Here is a 20,649-nt window from a genome sequence, read left to right on the forward strand (position 1 = left end):
CTAAGAGAATGGAACTTGGTTGAGAGAGTCAACGGAGACATATATACAGTGGTGCCTCGCATAGCGACGTTAATCCATGCAGCAAAAATCGCTGCAAAGCGATTTCGTCGCTGTGCGATTTTAAAAAGCCCATAGGGATGCATTGAAACCCCTTCAATGCATTCTTATGGGCTAAAAACTCCATACGGCAGCCATTTTCGCTGCCCGGTAAGTGAGGAATCCATCCCTAAACACAGCGGGCGTCCATTTTTTTTACCCGGTGGCCATTTTGGAACTGCCAATCAGCTGTTGGAAAATCATCATTGCTATGCGGTTTTGTCGTTAAACGGGGCGTCCGTTAAGCGAGGCACCACTGTAAATCTGTATGTGAGTGTCTTTGTGTTATATGCTGTCAGATTGCTTCCATCTTATGGACATCTTGACAAAATGAGAAAATAGTTTCAAGACAACTAAGATGTTCAAGGAGTGGTTTACCATTTCCACCTCTGCATCCCCCAGTGAATTTCCATGACGCAGCAGGTTTTGCAGCCCAGAATCCTACTCTGATACTCCATCCACTATATCGCTACTGGATGTTGTATACAAAGCAGCACCCTGCATTTCATACATGTAACCACCATGCAGTTACCTCCACATGGGGAAAAACCATATTACAGCTGTGAAGGCCATCATGATAGACCTTTGCTCCACAGCTAGTTGCTTACAGAAGACTTTGTACAGCGCCATCTGTTGGACTTTGTGCACACAAGGCCATCTTTATTTAAAAAAAATACAACAAAGAGCAAGCTTCAGCCAAACAAGCTATCAGAACCGTATTCCTCTTTCCAAGGTTCAATGATAAACAGGGGAATAAGACATCTGGACTAGACAAGGAGGCAGAATAGCCCAGACAAGTCAATGAGTCTTAGAAATCAAACTCAGTTTCATTGACCATTTGGTTTTCTGATGCACAAAGTCTGCCTAGGTTTAATGCCCATGCCTAAATGGCCCAAGTACTTAGGCTACAGATGGTCACAAGATGAGCGTGGTTCACTGGGTTCTCTCCAAGCCACTATAATAATTCAGAGTTGGCAATTCTTTCATATTTGGGGGGGCTAGCCATTTGAACGATGAAAGATATGTTCATCTGTTGTCCTGGCAGATTAGCTGCCATCATTCACGCAAGCAATGTGGGTTCCAGATGATGTGGGGACCCCTTTTATGTGGAGTTACACAGTGAGACGGGCAATCTCATCAATGTCTGTTTGTTTTTGGGGAAGATATGGTGCCCCATGTTGGTTGCCTGAGATGGGCAGTGTTCTGAATGACAGAGGCAAGTTCAGACATGAATTGCTTGCTCAACAACATCAGCCTCAAATGGGCATTGTAAGAATAAACCCATTATGTTTGTTTTGACTTCTGTTTCTCAATGATACAAGGAACGTTTTGTGTTTTTGTGCTTACAACCAACACTACATATTCTACTCTAACATTCGTACAAATTTCTGTAGAGTATTTAGATTTCCACGGACATTAGTAACAAGTACAAATGTTTGTGGCTTCCATGCTCTCGGTTAGCATTTGGAAGAAAATGCAGCTTTGTAGTCCAACACTCCAAACTGGCCCTTCTCGGCTTAAAGCAATGAAAGTGTTCAGTATTCAGCTGTGTTATGGTGGGTGTTAAGCCACCTTTGTAACGATTTTAATTTTTCAGTAACTCAGTTGAAACTTGCTCTTCCATTACGTGCCTAAAGTACATTTCCCAATTTATTTTATTTGCCGAATCACTAGTTCAGCAGCCCTTTTCTCCCATGACTCAAGAAGAGAACCCAGTCTCTTTCAGATTTTATTCTGCATTCTGACCTGTTGGTAGATTCTTTCAACTTTGTGCTCTAAAACGTTCCTCAAACGCCAGGATAAATCTGCCTTCCATTGGCTGGGGCCCAAACGTAGGTTGCAACTAGAATAGGCCCATTGAATCAGTGTGGATTTGGTGAGTCAGCTCCAAAGTTCCATTAATATATATTCCATTGATTCAATGGGTCTGCTCTAGCTGCAACTAACAACTGAATCACAGACCTTCTGTTGTTCTGTGGTAGATCAAAAGAATTATTCGCCTACTGCAGCACTCATTGAGGGCGAGCAGTTGGTTTGGATTGCCAAGTCTCAGGGAGCCCTGTGAAGCCTCTGAGAATTTATTTGCTTTCCCCAGTAGAGGAGACAAATTCTGGGATAAGCAGCAGTGGAAGAGTTTCCTTTCAGAGGTGTGTGTATGTGTGTGTGGGGTTGTGAGTGAGCGAGTTATGAAATCTGGGAGCTTATCCCCACTATTTCTGAGCTGTAAAAATTTGGTTTTTCTCCCTGGTTGCTTCTGGATTGTTGTGTTGTCTAGTTTCTTAGTTTTTTTGGCTGATTTACCTGGGTTCTACTCATGCACATTTCCACAGTCGGTTCCCCAGTTCCTTCTTGCTCTGCTTCTGTGACCTTTCAACAATCCACCTCCTGGCCTCGGGAAATGGGATAAAAATGTTTGAATTGACTACTTCACAACCAGCTCTTGAGAGTCCCCTGGACTGCAAAGAGAACAAACCTATCAATTCTAAAGGAAATCAACCCTGAGTGCTCCCTGGAAGGACAGATCCTGAAGCTGAGGCTCTAATCCGTTGGACATCTCATGAGAAGAGAAGACTCCCTGGAAAAGACCCTGATGTTGGGAAAGTGTGAAGGCAAGAAGAGGAGAAGGGGACAATAGAGGATGAGATGGTTGGACAGGGTCATCGAAGCAACCAACATGAAATTGACACAACTCTGGGAGGCAGTGGAAGATAGGAGGGCCTGGCATGCTCTGGTCCATGGGGTCACGAAGAGTCGGACACGACTAAGTGACTAAACAACGATGACCAGCAAAGGAATGCTGTCTTTGGATGCATAAAGTATATGTAGCCCTTGATGATGCACCTATTCCGAATTGATCTATTTAATTCTACCCAGATATAACAAATTAATTATCCAAATGTTGGACTATCATACGACCCAAGGAAGCATCTACCATCTGCATGAAAGAAGGAAATATTAGCCACCCTAGGAGGATCTCAGTGTTTGTAGAAGCATAAAATATCTGTAAAAAGCTGATAAAGACTGTTGGATTGGAAGGGAGTGTTGACTCAAAACAGCCTGCTAAGGACTAGACATGCACAGTATTCCCAGATGGCAGATCATGGATGTGAGGGATGAAGGCGGCTATATCCGATGGGATAGGATGCTGGGTAGAAACAAGTTTGTATTTCAAGTATAAGGACCCATTTATATTCTTCCTCTGCCTGTCCTTCCCTCCCTCCTCTCTGTCTCTTTATAGGCCATCTAACATCATGTGCAATGGCAACCCTTAAGTCCTTTACATGTTACAAAAGAAAAAAAGATGTAGTCAATTGGTTTTACATTTGCTCTAAATAAAACTCTATGCTGGTGATTTTTATTTTATACCTTTCTTTCCCACCACCCACCCCATAAGGATATATATGCATGTAACTGGGTGAAAATGAAGAACTTCTGAGATGGATCCAGGTGCTCTTTTTATGGAAGCATATTTTATTTGCCAGAAGAATAAACTTAAAAACAAGATGAAAAGTGGATTATAAACTGAAAACATAAAACAAACCATTAAGGATGGTTTCTGCTTTCTTCATGCCAACCCAACTGGGCCGAACTGTTTTTACCTCCTTAGATAAATGTATTTACACCTTAGTGGGGATAGTGAGATAAAATCCAGTCTCAGTAACATTTAGAGGAGCCCCAGAAGGGAACAGGAGTGGCATAATGGACACATCCTTTATTTTTACTCTCCATCTTTGTTGCCATACGTTTCTGTTGCTACGGTAACTGATCATGAACAGTTCTTAATAAGTGACCTTGTCACTACTTTTTATATATGCCATGAGTTACTGAGCAGAGGTTGTTTACAGAAGTAGAGAAATGGCACGTGAAACTCTGGAGACTTGATTTGTTCTTTCTCCTTAATTTTTTTTTAAATTTGTAGAGTGAAAGGTTGGAAACCCAAAGCATTATCATTTTGCATTCATAGAGCTTCTGCATGTTTTGAAGAAGGCACACACACACATGCACACACACACGCACACACACACACACACACACACACACCTACCATAAGGCTCAATCTGAAGGCACAGATGGTCGTAGTTGAACCATTTCATTTCTATATTTACTTATATTTTTTTCCAAATCAGTGGGGATGTTTTCCAATAAACATTTTTTTGGTTTAAAGGTAGCTGTGTTGGCCTGCTGGAAAAAATGACAGAAGTATCTAGGGCTGAACTGTTTTTTTTAAGGAACAATTAAAAGGTGGCAACAAAGAAAGCAAGCATTTATGTCTATCAGAGGTCTTCATTTGGATAGCCGTTGGGAGGCATTCATGATATGTTCTAGAGGCAACTGTAAGGTCAAAAATTCTGACTGCTCCACGGCCAACAAATTATGTGATCCTAACCCATTGTCCGGATTTGGGACTTTCTACTGTTACTTGCTCATCATGACTCTATAATCCCATTCCACACTGTCTGAATCCTGTCCTTTCCTTTCATTCTGTTTTTTAAAGAATCTGGGAGTTTCTCTTTTTATAGCCCTTGTATATTCTGGGCTCAGATGGGTTGAGATGCCTAGCATGAATTCTGAAGCAGTGAGAGATACGTTTGGCCCAGCATGCAGTTTTCTTCACCTCGTGTCAAGAAACTGGGGAAAGAGAGGATGATGGTTTCAGTTGTCTTTGAAATACAGGTTGGGTAGCTTGTGCTGGGATGGGTAAGCCAGAAGAGAGGGAGGGAATTGCCTATTAATTGGAAGGTTTTGCCAGCTGTATCTTATAAATAGGGGGAGGATTTCCATGGAATGTCACATTTTCTCTGCAACCTACATTTGAACTCATAAGGAAGTTCAAACATATTTATGTGTGAGTAATCTGGCCTTTCTCACCAGATTACTGCATGCATTATCATACGATAATACATTTCTGTATCACTTTATTTTTAAGGCATGACAGAATGTTGTTCCTGCTGTAAATTGTCTGGAAGAGTTTCTCTCTAATTCTGAGTAAACCATGCATTCCATATAGTTCGGAGAGATAAAGGGTATGGCGCGAGCAGAGTTTGGAAAAAGAGTGGCACCTAATGGGTTAAACAGGTAGAGCGATGTGAGGATGGAGGTAAATGGTAAATGGCTGAGGCAAATGGTAAAGGATACACTTGTTTGTAGATGAAAGAAGAGAAGAGAGACTATTAGCTAATCAAGAGAAAGTAGAGTGATAGGAGAGCAAGACAGGCATGCGTTCTGGAGATGAAAAGAATACACACATGCATGGATGAGCAAAGACACTATAATTAGAGCAGCCGTGCAAAGCTCTGAGAGAGAAAGGAGGTGGGTTTAATGAGGAGGAAGCGGCTGAAATGCTGCTATTAGCTCTTCTAAAGTCGAGGGGCTTCCATGATTTAGGCAGTCACGCAGTAAACAGGGTCAGGGTTATAACCGGAGCTCGTTGTGAAGGAAGGGTTATTAAACATTCAAACACACTTTTTCTGGTATATGAGAAAGTGATGGTTTTTGACATAAATGTTGGCAATGGATTGTTTCCTGTGAAAGTCATTTTGGGGCATTTCAGTTTCTGCTAATGTAAGCAGTTTGGCATGCTTTTTCTCCTAAAGAATGCAAAGCACCACTTTTATCTATCTATCTATCTATCTATCTATCTATCTATCTATCTATCTATCTATCTATCTATCTATCTATCTATCTATCTATCTATCTATCTATCTATCTATCTGTCTGTCTGTCTATCTATCTACCTACCTACCTACCTACCTACCTACCTACCTACCTACCTACCTACCTACCTACCTACCTACCTACCTACCTACCTACCTACCTACTTACCTTTATTTATCCAGAAGTCTTCCATAGCCTTGCAGTCTTGTATACTTTCCAATGGAGAGGCCAGGAATTGAACCAAAAATCCTATACAGTCGTGCCTCGCTTAGCGATTGCTCCATTTAATGATGAAATTGCTTAGCAATTACTTTTCCGGAGCATTTTTGTGCTTCGTTTAACGATGGTCCCTATGGGTGAATAGGTTTCAATGCATTTCAATTGGGGAACTGTGTTTCGCTTAGTGATGTTTCCTATGGCGATTTTCGCTTAAGGGCGGCAATTCATTCCTATTGGAACGGATTATCCAGTTTTCAATGCATTTCAATGGGAAACCGCATTTCGCTTAGCAGCGATTTTTGGGGAACGAATTAACATCGCTAAGCGAGGCACCACTGTACTTGAGAAGTGTGCTCTTTGGCCATAAGAAAATCTGACAGCTTTCTCCCAATGAGACACTCATGTCTGTGATAAGACAGGTGATAATGACTTCTGAAATGTACTTATAAATGCCATGCATTGTATTTTGGTTTCTGTCTGATAAACCTTTAAAGTTTTGATCTCTGCTACAAGCCCTGATTAATTTTTCATTGGTGTGTCATTCTTATTATATATTGGCTGCTTGTAAGAGCCTTTTTTCCCCCTTGCTCCCAGAAAAGAAACTTTCTTTTAGCCGGAGGGTTTGCTGGAAGGGTATTTCTGCTCTGCTGAAACACCGTTTCTGATTAATTGAGAGTGGCTCCTGGTAACTTTTTTGAAGCTCTTCCTCTCTTCCTGTTTGGAAAAAAAGTTTTGAATCATCTTTCAATTATTTTGGTATATTTCTTTATTAAGTTATGCTACCTTAAAACACATGCCCCTTTCTGTTTACAACTTACTTGGGCACCAGTTAGAAAGAAATTATGTGTAAGTGGGGCAGCGCTTCTTTTCCCCGTCCCTGGAGATGCAAATAATTTCAGACGCACTTGGCAAACACCAGCATATTATCTTAATATATAACACAGTGACTGACATATATATAAGTTATATATAAGTTTAAGTCCAAGATTGCTGCTTAAATCGAGTTGTTGTTTCCAAATGACGTGAATTAGAGATGGGCATGAAGTGAACCACAAAGAAAGAAAGAAAGAAAGAAAGAAAGAAAGAAAGAAAGAAAGAAAGAAAGAAAGAAAGAAAGAAAGAAAGAAAGAAAGAAAGAAAGAAAGAAAGGAAGGAAGGAAGGAGGGAGGGAGGGAGGGAGGGAAGGAAGGAAGGAAAGAAGGAAAGAAAGAAAGGAGGGAAGGAAGGAAGGAAGGAAGGAAGGAAGGAAGGAAGGAAGGAAGGAAGGAAAGAAAGAAGAAACAAGGAAGGAAGGAAGGAAGGAAGGAAGGAAGGAAGGAAGGAAGGAAGGAAGGAAGGAAGGAAGGAAGGAAGGAAGGAAGGAAGGAAAACATGAATTGGGCCATTTTGTGCTTCATTTCAGGGTGGTTTGGAAAAACACACTGGCCCAGAATGAAGCGAAACACCGAACTAGGATCGTCGTTGGTGATCCATAGGCGGGCTAGAACTTGGACGTCCCAAATCCCATCTTCGTCAAATTTGGGCTGACGCTCTTCCCCACCATCTCCAAGTCTGGCAAAGATTGAATGTGAGATGTACAGGTTCTATCCTTCCATACAGGTCCCCGAATGAAAGGGCTCTTTAGCCATTCTGTAGAATTCTGGTTTCTACAGCCCCATCCCATAGGAAGCAAGAGCAGCTCTTTAAAAAAAATTGTTACTAATTTTCTAAAGGGAGGTTCACAGTCATTAGATGGTGCTATTGTGAGATTTAAGGGCTGGAAAACCCTAAGAACATCTCAAAAAACGCATTTATCTGACGTACCCCTGAATGTATTCTTGTTTTTCATCTCCTCTGATTTCATAAATCTGTAGATGGGGCTCTAAGCATTTAATCTACATTCTCAGGTGTATACAGAAACAAAGATTCCATATAAAACCCTTGGGTAGCCGTAGGCAGCTAAAAGTCATTGTGCGTTAGAAGTAAGAATTTTTGGAGATGCTTCTCACTGTTAGCATGTTTCATTCCTTGTCAGATTTGTTGTCGACAGATGTGGAAAGGAAATGACAATATATTTTAGCTAAATGTTGAAAATGAAGCCAAGTGCAGTTTACCAGGATGTGATTAAATTTTGACATTTTTAATACTATATCAGAAAAAAAGAAAAGCCAAGCATAGTTTTTTTTTTTACTATCATTGCCTATGAATGGATGATATAAAACACCAGGCGATGTTTATCTCTTGAGGGCACCTCGTTACAAAAGTTAATTGTGACAGGTTTGATATTGTTTGCTTACTCTCAGCTGAAATGGAGGAAACCTTCAATGATGCACTTTAACGTATGTCCTGCTTTCTTTGCTTGATTAAAAAGTTTCACCTTCGGTTTCAGCTTTCTTCCTGTTGTGTTTCAACAATTTATACTTCACCAATTTAAAAGTTCAGTTTATGAGACGATAACCCTTACTTTCTGAGAGTCATTCATGGTGCTAAAACCTGCTTCAAAGGGTTTTTTAGAGCAGGTTTCTGGGGAAACACAGAAAGGAAAATAATTCATCCTTGGAAAGCAGCATTTGGAAGCAAACTGGATCTTGACCGCTATTTTATTGTTGGCTTACAGGTGTATTACTGTCCTCGGAATTAACAAATTTCACCTGAAGAAGAAAAAGAAATCAGACCAGCTTTATTTTCTTTGATAACAGTTAAAATCCTATTCCATAAATTACATGTCCGTAAGAATGATGAGAATGGGGATCGTGGTAATTAAAGAGTTCCGATTTACATCCTGGGGCTTGCACTACTCATGTGCAATAAGACTGATGGCATGTGAGTCAGACAAGCTGCAGGATAGAAGCAGGAACTCTCTAACTACTAAAAATTTCCCCTGGCAGTGACATTGCCGTCCTCACACAGGCATAATCTGCAGAACAGGATTTTGGGCAGTATGATTGATTGAAGGAATTAATGTGCTTTACTACAGTCAGACACCAGCACCATGCAAATAGTTTAATACAAAACAGAGCAGAACGTGCAACATATAATATGATGAACACTTCACTCTCTCTCTCTCTCTCTCTCTCTCTCTCTCTCTCTCTCTCACACACACACACACACACACACACACACACACACACACACACACACACACACACACACTTGATATTAAAAAGATCAAATCAGAAAGGGGAAAAAAATCACCGTGTTACCAAAGAACTGTAGCAAGCAATGACAACTGCACAAAATTTGGTGAGGTAGAGAAAAAGAATGTTACGTTTCGTCGTTTCTTTCTGATCAGGTCCTTCATATTACCAGTGAAGTCAGTATGATTCAACTCAATGGGCCACAAATGAACAATTTAAAAAAAAGTTTTGAAAGTTTGTGGCTTTCCATCACTTAAATTTCTCGATCTCTCCAGAGTGACCATATAAACTAAATTTAAGCAAATATTCCTCTTTTTTAAAAAAAGGAACTTCCAGAAGCTCAAGAGATGTGTGCTCAACTGATTACATTGCTTTCTTGTTTAATTTTTTTCCCCAAAAAAACAATCATTTTTCACTGTTTAATTGTGTGTACATGTGTTAAGCGATAAGAATGCCAAAGAGATTTTAAGGAAACGTGTTTTGAAAAACTGACATAGTGAGTAAGCACCAATTCTATTGCTATTTGATACCTAAGATGTTGGGCATGATTTTGCATGCCATCCTAGCGTATGTCATAGGGAGCTATACTAAACTTTTGTGTGGTGATAAGTTGCTTCTGCCTGGTGCCACAAGACACACACACAATTTTAAAACAGGAAATTATAGATATATATATTTTAAAAAATCTCTACCTTTTAACCTTTACCTCAATCTGTTTTGGTTAGCCATCATTCTCTGCAGCTTGAACTGAAGGTCAAACATCAAGGTTTCATTTTTAATTGTCTGGCTCTCCCCCCCAATGCCGAAGGAATGAATTGGTCTTGATTTCTCCACTTTACCCCTCCCCTTTGATGTCTTCCTTCACCATCCTTTTCCCCCCTCCGTTTTTCCCCCCTTAACCATTGTGTCCCCATTATTTCTCTCTCTGCTTTCCCTCCTCTTTAGAAAGCGTTCACCTTCCTATCTCCTTTCCTGTACACTTTTTTTTTTGACTCGTCCCATCTCTGTTCTCCATCGGCTTCTTATCTTTAGAAGGTGTATAGAATGATTTGAAAATCTATCTCGATGCATTTACTACTTGTGATGCCTTTCTGCCAGTCCTCTGTGTGTTCTGTTCTGCTGACGTGGAAGGATTATCACAGGCCTCTTAGTGATTGACTGACAGGGGTCCTTCAAGTTGTGTTAATTCAGCATGTCAGGAGAACTACAGGATGCTCCTTGCATTGTGATCCGTGAAGCTGGGAATATGCCAAGTAGCCCTGCGCTGAATATATATTCTGCTTTTTGCTTCTTCTTTTTTACCTTTGTCATTCAGTTTTTCAGGAAAATAATTTGCTTTACCTTTTTTTAAAAAAAAATCTCTCCAAAGAACATAAATTAATATGGGTAGGAAGTATAATTTTCATGTTTAATGTAGCCATGGGACATTCTTTGATGTGTGTTAGCAAATATTCTTTTTGTTGTTCGGGGTTTTTTTTCCCCTCCTTCCACTTTCCTTATGGGTAGCCTTCAGCCACCACAACTTTTGGGAAAAGACCTTACAAGGAAAGTCCTACCATGGTGCTAACAGAAAACACCGACGCCAACAACTGACACACTTAATTGCGGGGATGCTGGCAAATATTTGGGTCTGAGACCCAAGTCCAAGAACGAATCTTCGGTACCAAGCCTCAAGTCTGAGTCCCCATTAAAAACAAGTGTTTTTTTCCTAGAACAGTGATGGCGAACCTATGGCACGCGTGCCACAGCTGACACACAGAGCCCTCTCTGTGGGCACACAAGCCATACGTCGCCATCGAGAAATACTTACCCATCCTCCGATCCCGGATTTCAGCACTCCCCTCTGCTGGTGCAGTGGTCCAGCGGAGGGGTGCCATGGCGACCATTACTGGTCTAGCGCAATGGGGGATTGGAGGACTGGTAAGTATTTATTTGTTAATACTGCCCATAGAGGGGGGAAAAACCAAGCATTTAACCCTTGCAGTACAGGAGCAGTTGTTTTTTCTAAACTAAAACTTCAGCATTCGGGTTTTTATCGCAGTATTGGCACTCGGGCACAAGTTGATTTTGCGTTGCATTTTGGGCACTCGGGCTCAAAAAGGTTCGCCATCACTGCCCTAGAAGAAAAGGAGGGGTGGGTGGGTTCTGAAGAGCAAGTTGAGTCCAAGTCATGGGGGGGGGGGGAAGAAGAGTTGAGTCAAGTAACTGGTGTGACTAAGTCCAACTTGACAAGTTCTGCAGCTCGAGTCTCCATTCCCTGCTTAGTCCCTTCACAACTATAACGATGGGAAAAAAAACACCAAAGCAATTTCAAAACAACAACAACAAACACTGAGGTATGGTGAGAACAAGGGAGAAGAATGGAAGCTTCTTGTCCAAGAGAAGCAAGCTTTCAATGAACTAGACAAAAGGGCTTTGTCTAACCCTAGACATAGTTTTTTTTTTAAATCAGCAAATTGGATAACTATGTGTTGACTTAATTTTTTACTAGATTGTAGAATGGTACCATCTTGTAAATGCTACTTCATATAGAGGCTGTATTAAATAATGAGAATATGTTTTGTGTTTGGCTAGCTGGAATTTATCCTTCTATTTTAAATGTAAACACTGACACTGTTTAACAAGAAACTGATTTTTCTTCCCCCCTGTTTAACTTCTGAAGTTTTAAATTATCAAAGGAGAGTCAGGTGTGTTTTCTGCATATGCAGACAATTAATGAAGATTTTACATCAGAGAGTGGGCGTACTAGAATGACTAAGAGGCTGGTCTGTGAACTAGGGCACTGTCATGTTTGAAGTCCTTTAAATGGCCCTCTCTTATCAGTCTCCAGCTGGTGCGAGAGAAGCAACGCTGGCCACAATCCTGTTCTTTGGCGCAGTAAAATTGCACCAGAGTAGGCCGAGTGAATCGGTGTGGATTTGATGAATTACATCCACAGTAATTTCCATTCAAGTGGCTCTCCTCTAGTTGTGACTTGCTGTGCTAAAACAACACACAGTTGGAGTAGGCCTGTTTGATTCAATGGAACTTACAGAGCATTCGCCACACTAAGCAATAAGATTTTGGACAGTGTCTCGTAACGTAATTTTCCTGTCTTCTAGGAACATCCACAAGTGCCTGACAATGATAGTGTCCTCGCTTGGTTTTAAAAAAATATCTTATACTGGCAAATTTTGTACACATTTTAAGGGAGGGCAATTTTTTTTTCCTCTAGGACAATCATTTTTAATCATTTGCTTAGCAAAACAGTTTATTAAGCAGTGAAGGATAGCGAACCATAAAGTTTAATTTGCCTTTTTTAATTGAGTTGTTAATTAGCGCCCCACCACAGTTGGTAACTCCCAACTTGCTTCTGTTTTTGCTTCTGTATTCAAGATACTTTAAGGAATCCAATCTATCTTGGCTTCCCTGCACAGGTACTGCCATGAATCAAATCAATACGTGATTATGTTCTTACTGTGCTGGGTCTTCAGTGGGTGCATATTAATTATGTCAGTGGTTAATGATCAGACAAGAAATATGGGAAGCCTAGTGAGGGTGATTTAACTGGGGCGGTGGAGAAGAGAATAGGGCATAAGTAAGACTTATAACTTTCTGCCTTCCAAAGTAAAATAATGTTTGGATTTATCTTTGTAGCCGTACTTCTCCAGTTTAAGCTGGTAGTAGCTGTGACGATGACCTTGAGAACCTAGATGCCTTAAAGGAGTTCTCATTTAATCTAGGGATGCTTGGGGGGAAAACAAATCAACTATTGTGCATGGTACAAGTTGACTAGGTGAGACATTAAACGTATTGGTGAAAATGTGATCCTCAGTGATCAGTGCCATCAGAAGATCCAGACAGCTGGGACTGATGGCGATTGTACTCTGAAATACCTCTAAAGGGTCCATATTGGATTCAGCTGTGCTATGCTTATGGAAGAAGGGACTGCATGCTTGCATATACATACCATATTTTTCGCTCCATAAGACGCACCTTTCCATAAGACGCACCAAATTTTTAGGAGACGAAAACAGGAAAATATTATCTGTTTTCTTTGCTCCATAAGACGCACAGACTTTCCACCTCCCTGTTTTGTGGGAAAAAAGTGTGTCTTATGGTGCAAAAAATACGGTATTTCATGTAGGCTAAATAGAAAATAAGGGACATGGTGGCGCTGCGGGTTAAACCACAGAAGCCTCTGTGCTGCAAGGTCAGAAGACTCGCCATTGTAAGATCGAATCCACGCAACGGAGTGAGCTCCCGTCGCTTGTCCCAGCTCCTGCCAACCTAGCAGTTCGAAAGCATGCAAATGTGAGTAGATAAATAGGTGCCACCATGGAGGGAAGGTAAGAGCGTTCTGTGTCTAGTCGCGTTGGCCATACGACCACAGAAACTGTCTACGGACAAAACGCTGGCTCTTTGGCTTGGAGACAGGGATGAGCACCGCCCTCTAGAGTCGGACACAACTGGACTAAATGTTAAGGGGAACCTTTCCTTTTACCTTTAAATAGAAAATCCAGGAAGAGTGTCAGACCAAGGATGCAGGAGACTTGGGTTCAAAGCCTCTGGTAGCCTAGGAAGCTCACTGAGGGGTGATAATGGTATAACTCTGCTCTCTATGAACATCTCACATAACTCAAAAACCCCATTGGTATCACCGTAGGTCAGTAGCAACTTGATGGCACATAACGTCTTCATCACTGCAGTGGTGAGCCAGCTCTTCACTGTAACTTAATTCAGATTTTGCACAGCTACCAGGTGCCAAGTAATACTGCTTCAGGTGCCAGGACTTCCCCCCAGAACTGTCAATGGGACGGGAGTAGTATAGCCTAGAGATACAGATTTATCTCTTCAGCGAGAACCAGGATATAGCCTAGGAAGTAATTTGAAGCATCAAGTAATTGAACCCATTGATTCTAAAGGAAAGAAATATGCAGTATAATCATCGTGCTAAAGAATACGAAAACAGCTTGGAGTTCTGTTTCACATTGAATTTGATGGAGCACCTTCCCATACGCCTTGTACCTGGTTTGAATGTAGAGGTATGCCGTATAATTCCCCCTGAAGAAGGCTTTAATAGAAAATAACCAGTAAACCTATTAAAAGCATAATGAGAACCTCATTCAGTTTCCTGTCAGTCTTCAGAGCCGTAAGTGGTTTCTAATTTGCACAAGATTGGAATAGCATTGAAAAATTACTGTAACTAAGTGAAACACTCGTTGGATTTTCAATTTTTTGATAGCATCCCTTGTAATGCATTATAATGCAGTTGGACTGAGGTGCAGTGACAGATGCCATATCTCATTTTAATAATGCTGCTCCCACCCCATTGCTTGAGCAGCAGAACCTGGTATGATATTTTTAGTTCAGAATTTGTCCCAATACATTTATTTATTTATTTATTTATTTATTTATTTATTTATTTATTTATTTATTTATTTATTTATTTATTTATTTATTTATTTATTTATTTATTTATTTATTCGATTTATATCCCGCCATCTGGTATATTCTGGGCAGCTATATGAGCATGTACCAGTAAGTCACATAAATTGAATGGGGGGGAAGGGGGAGCTTGGAGAGGAATGGGCAGGGTAGTTGCAATGGTGTTGCAACACAGGACTGCAATCTTCATCGCCATCATCACCACCCTCATCATCATCATTCGACATGGGCATGTCTAAAACTGAGGACCCTTAAGAAAGAAACCAAAGGCTTGATTTTTGCTGCACAAGAACAAGCATTCCAAACCAATGTGACGAAGGCTAAGATCCAACGAATTAGTGCTTACAGCAAATGTTGACCCTGCCGAGAAAAAGATGAAACAGTGTCGCACCTCGTCTGTGAACGTCCGAAGATTGCACAAACAGATTACAATGTTAGAGATGATGGCCAAATGAGTGCACTGGTCATTATGCAGGAAATAAAACTTGCCAACCTGCAAAAAAAAACCATGGGCACATCAGGTAAAGAAGCTGTCAGAAAATGGCGACTTCTGGGATTGCCTTCCACATTTTGGAGGAAGTGAAGTAATAGCCCAAATCCTGTTACATTGTTATAGAACAGTTGGCTTAAATCTCCTGTGATTTGTTGTGCAAAAGAAAACACACTTGCTTTCTTGTTGTTGTTGTTGTTTAGTCATTTAGTCGTGTCCGACTCTTCATGACCCCATGGACCAGAGCACGGCGGGCCCTCCTGTCTTCCACTGCCTCCCGGAGTTTGGTCACATTCCTGTTGGTCGCTTCGGTGACCCTGTCCGACCATCTCGTCTTCTGTCGTCCCCCTTCTGCTCTTGCCTTCACTCTTTCCCAACATCAGGGGTCTTTTCCAGGGAAATTTATCTTCCCTTCTCATGAGATGGCCAGAGTATTGGAGCCTCAGCTTCAGGATCTGTCCTTCCAGTGAGCGTTCAGGGTTGATTTCCTTCAGAATGGAGAGGTTTGTTCTCCTTGCAGTCCAGGGGACTCTCAAGAGCCTCTTCCAGCACCACAATTCAGAAGCATCCATTCTTCTTCTTAATTTATGGCAATTCACCACCAAGGTTGATGTCAACTGTTATACAACACTAGTAGTAGCTAACAGGATTTGGGCCACTAATGTTGAAAAGAGGGGGCAGAGTGGGGAATAAGGCAATGAAGTTCAGTTCTGAAATTATGCAACTGATAACCACAGCCCCTGTGAACATGGCACTTCTCACAATCACATCAAGTCAATTATCTTCGTGGTCATTGAATAGAAAGAGTGTCATTTAAAGGTCTGGTCTGTATTTCTGTACATGGGTTTCTGAATATCCTACAAGAACTGAGTTTGAGGTCTGGAAAACTGGGGGTGGTGGGGAATCAGAACTAGGTTCATGAAGCTCTACCTTTTTTGATTATATGTACACTCAATCTGTATGCAGAACATGCACAAAAAGTGGGATTATATTCATATGTAAAGCATATATAGTTAACACTTATCTGCCACATTTTAAAGCAGAAGCAAAGTGTGCTGCTTATATACCGCCCCATAGCGCTTCAAGCACTCTTTTGGCTGCAGTACAGCGGTTTAGCTACTGTGCCACGAGGCTCTCTTTTAGTGCTTATTAGGTAAAGGTAAAGGTTCCCCTTGACAATTTTTGTCCAGTCGTGTTCCACTCGAGGGCGCAGTGCTCATCCCCGTTTCCAAGCCATAGAGCCAGCGTTTGTCCGAAGACAATCTTCCGTGGTCACATGGCCAGTGTGACTTAGACGCGGAATGCTGTTACCTTCCCACCGAGGTGGTCCCTATTTATCTACTTGCATTTGCATGCTTTCGCACTGCTAGGTTGGCGGGAGCTTGGACAAGCGACGGGCGCTCACTCCGTCGCGTGGATTCGATCTTATGACTGCTTGGTCTTCTGACCCTGCAGCACACAAAGGCTTCTGTGGTTTAGCCCGCAGCGCCACCACGTCCCTTTTAGTGCTTATTACTCTTTCCCAAATCTAATTGTTAGTCCCAAGAAGAGTAGACTTACTGAATCAACTGGATTTTGGTTGTGACAACATTTAAGCAAGTCTCATTGACTCAATGCTTCTACTCCAGCGTTTTCCAACCTTGGGTCCCTAGATGTTCCTGGACTACAACTCCCATAATTCCTGGCCAGCACAGCTAGTGGTGAACGTTTCTGGGAGTTTAATCCAAGATTGTTATGGTTGCCCAAGGTTGGGAAGCACTGGCCCACTCCATTTGGGGACTACCAATTGAATGTAACCCTTCATGGTGCTTGTGGCTTCTCTAAATGGGCTTTTGTGATTCTGATTTTCGAGATGCGTGGAATGAATTTGCCCGTTTGCCTCGGCAGTTGCCCTTGTACTCTTCGCTGATGTGTTTTCCAAAAATAAGCAACTAGCTGAGATAATTAATCAGGATAATTTTCTTTTAATATTTTTGTTTCCCCAAGTGCAGGCTTTTAGAGGGGAATACTTCTAGTAATATTCCTTTATTTGTTAATGCTCTTTCTCACTGCAAAGGTCACCAATAATTTCATGTTAATAGAAAACCTTTATCTAAACTAATGGCAAAATAATTTAAAATATATTAAACACTCTTGGTTCACCATTAATATGTGCATTATGCAAATTCATAGCATTATGCAAAGTATTTTCTAAATAGCTATTATTCATCAGTTGTTCCTTTCCCTCTCTTTAATATATCATAAATAATTGAAAAGGGTGTCTAGGGCTCATTTATTTCAGCCAGTGTTTCTGAACAGCATTCATTTAGTTTCTAACTTAATTTTCTTCTCTCTCTCTCTCTCTCTCTCTCTCCCTCTCTCCTGGAAATGATTGGTATGATTCTTTATCTAAAACATTCATTGTTGTGGTTGTTATGTGCCATCAAACCTCTGACTTACGGCAATCCTATGAATGAGCCATCTCCAGAATGCCCTGTCCTCAACTGCCCTGCTCAACTCTTGCAAAATCAAGCCTGTGGTTTCCTTCAGGGGGGTCAGTCCATCTGCCACTGGGTCTTCCTCCTTTCCTGCTGCCTTCCACCTTTCACGCTTAGTGTGGATATAATGCAGCAGTTGGGAAGAATGCAATACATTAAAGTTTCAGAGTGGCTTGCAACTAATTGCTCTTCATTGTCTTCTCTGCTATAGCAGAGTCTTTCTCCTTTCAACCCTCTACCTATTGTACTTATTGTGTATTGTAATTTTATACAATAGAGTGTAGGAAGGACTTGATGTGTGGTGAACAGAGATGGTCCGTGAAACAAACCACTAAGCAAAAATGCCTCGCGAATCGGGCCATTTCATGTTTCATGACGGACAGCTTTGGGGCAACATGCCTGCCCAGAACTAAATGAAGCACCAAACTATTATCAGTGTTGGCGATTCGGATGCTCCATGATTCGTGTGTTTTGGGACTTCTGGGAGTGATAGAAGGACCTCGGCATAAATCAGAGATGCCAAACCCACCAGTTGTTAAAGAACACTTTCCTCGGGGGACATGTTTGTGGAGCTGTTAATTTAGACTTCCCAAATCCAGTCTTTGCTAAACTTGGAGGGAATGGGGAGGAGAGTCAGCTAAAGATTTGTTGAGAGTTTGACATCTCTAACCATGGTGGGGCTGTTCTACTGCTCCCAGATTTCCTGAACTGTGAAATGGTTCTGGTTTGAAAGGTTGTGGCTTGTGGTCCGTGACTAGTGACGAACTGCAAACTCTCATAAACTATGGTTTGCCCTGTTTGTGCCCATTTCTAGTTGTGAACCACCCAGGGCATGTTTGCATTACTGGGGTGGTATGGAAGTTGAATGAATGAATGAATGAATGAATGAATGAATGAATGAATGAATGAATGAATGAATGAAACCTTTCAACTTCCTCTGAGTGGCTGTTGCAGTTGTTAAAAAATGTGATGATACAGTAATTTTAGTTTTAGTGTTACCATTAGTACACAAATTTCTTTTAAATTAAACCAAAGCAAAACTATTAAAACAGCGAACATAAGACACCTAGGATACCTCTCCAGAATAATCTGTTCACCTCATAATAGTTGCTGGCTCCTTCCCTAAACCTAACATGTAGATCATTAAAATGGACTGCCTGGAATTTTAAATCAGGTATTGTGTTGCAAAATCAATGAAACATTAGCAAATATTTAGTTGACGTATGGAGGCATGATTCATTAAAGCAATAATAATGGTAGCTCCCAGTTTCATAATTTTTCAGCAACTTATGCGAAGAGGGAGTGTAATAAATAATAAAAAGGCAGAGATTGTATTAATTCTCTTTAGTTAGGGGATTTTGTGGACTTGTAGACCTTACAGAAGGGAATAAATCTGCCATATCACAGACTGCTTGCTCCAGAGGTTTCCTGACTAAGCACCTTTAAATTTGTCTTTGGGAGGGAAAAAAAAGTAGGTTGAATTATGGAGCCTCATGGCGCAGTGGTTAAACTGCAGTACTGCAACCAAAACTCTGCTCATGACCTGGGTTCCCACCCAAATAGCCTGCTCAAGGTTCACTCAGCCTTCCATCTTTCTGAGGTTGGTAAATTGAATACCCAGCTCTCCGGAGGAGTGGGGGGCAATGCATAGGCTGCATAATTAAATTATGAACTACTCAGAGAGTGCTTTAAGTGTTATGGGTTGGTATATATAAGCACAAACTCCGGGAGGCAGTGGAAGACAGGACGGCCTGGCGTGCTCTGGTCCATGGGGTCACAACTTAATGACTCAACAACAACAAATATATGAGCCGCACACTTTGCTTTTTTGCTTATGAATTGATTTGAGTCCATAATGCAAATCAAATTGTGCCATGCATCTGCATGGATTTTTTAATTTACTCCAGTTCACCACAGCTATTCTCTTATGCCTTGATCTGAAATAAGACTGACAGTGCATATTCCCAGTGTATGTTGTAGATCCTTTTTTTCTTTTTCTTTTTCTTTTTGATACCAATAGGGTGGAATTAAAAAAAATGCTTATTCAGAGCATCAGATCCATGAAGTGACCCCAAGTATGTTAGAAGCTGAAATGGAGGTGAGTTGCTTCCAGTTTAGAATGCCGTGCTTAGTGAGAAATCTTTTTAAAGTTTAATCTGTTGCTTTAATTCTTTCTTTTTAGCAACAGGTTGCGAATGTTCTATTATACTCTTTTTCGTTATATTAACTCATGACAGCAATTCTCAGGGATGTTTCCAAGTTTAACAATCTAGCTCATCGATTAGAAAATTAATTGTTTTCACATTCTGAGATCAGCAAACTTGGATTGCCTTAATGGTGTAATGTTTCCAATCCCTGACAATGTTTAGCATATGTTGGTAAGTTTTGGGGAGAAAGTGCCAGTTTGCAATTCTACAAAGCTGCTTCTAATCAGAATTTTCAGACCAGCCTGGATAAGACTCAAGATAAAGATCTCCTTAGTGGCAAAATCCTGATTATGGGATTTAATGAAACCAAAAACTCAATTGCTGACCTGCACGTTAGAGACACAACTGTTCTTGGGCCCTTCTTGTTTTAAGAAAGTGTGTGTTGTGGTACAGCAGCCATGTGGGGAGACTCGTTCTCCCGCCTGCTGCCTGGAATGGCCAGCCAAGCAGGGTTTAGTCAAATAGGGGATACACTTATTTTACTAATGGGGTGGTTTGGGGAGCAAAACACATGCTCAGTAATTACCAGAGATACCACTGGATTACTTTTTCCTACCTCCTTCTCCTTTTTTTTCCTTACTAAATAAAGCTGCTATTTTGGATAGCTTTTTGGGCCTTTTTTTTTTTTTTTTTTTTTTTTTTTTTTTTTTTTTTTTTTGCTTTATTGACTGTAATATTCATTTGGGTTGGTTCTAGGTACAGTTTTTTAAAAATTGGCTACTGTTTGACTTGGCTGCAGGAAGCCGTACATATTTTGCCTAAATGCATATGTTAGTCCAAAGCAGAACATATTGACCGAATCAGTGGAACTTAACCTAAATGTTGGCGTATCAATTTCCCCTTGATTCGGTGAGTCTCACCTACTTGAAGCTGTCAGGTACTGAATTTAGTCAGTATGATAGCTCCACACAATCTGCTGTTGCTTTCATGCAGAGAAAACCCCGTCTTCCATGTCATTTTGA

General features: G+C 41.0%; 1 protein-coding gene and 1 long non-coding RNA gene across 27 annotated transcripts in view; both read left to right on the forward strand.

The window, feature by feature from the left end:
• Positions 1–20,649, forward strand: part of RBFOX1 (RNA binding fox-1 homolog 1) — a 1,225,669-nt gene that overhangs the window by 372,707 nt on the left and 832,313 nt on the right. The window lies entirely within an intron of this gene.
• On the forward strand, positions 818–10,000 carry LOC144584709 (uncharacterized). Its single transcript, XR_013539134.1, has 2 exons — positions 818–7,612; positions 7,687–10,000. It is a non-coding gene; the product is annotated as an uncharacterized LOC144584709 (long non-coding RNA).

The sequence above is a fragment of the Pogona vitticeps genome, chromosome 13, assembly GCF_051106095.1.
Source record: "Pogona vitticeps strain Pit_001003342236 chromosome 13, PviZW2.1, whole genome shotgun sequence".
In the NCBI taxonomy this organism is placed as follows: Eukaryota; Metazoa; Chordata; class Lepidosauria; order Squamata; family Agamidae; genus Pogona; species Pogona vitticeps.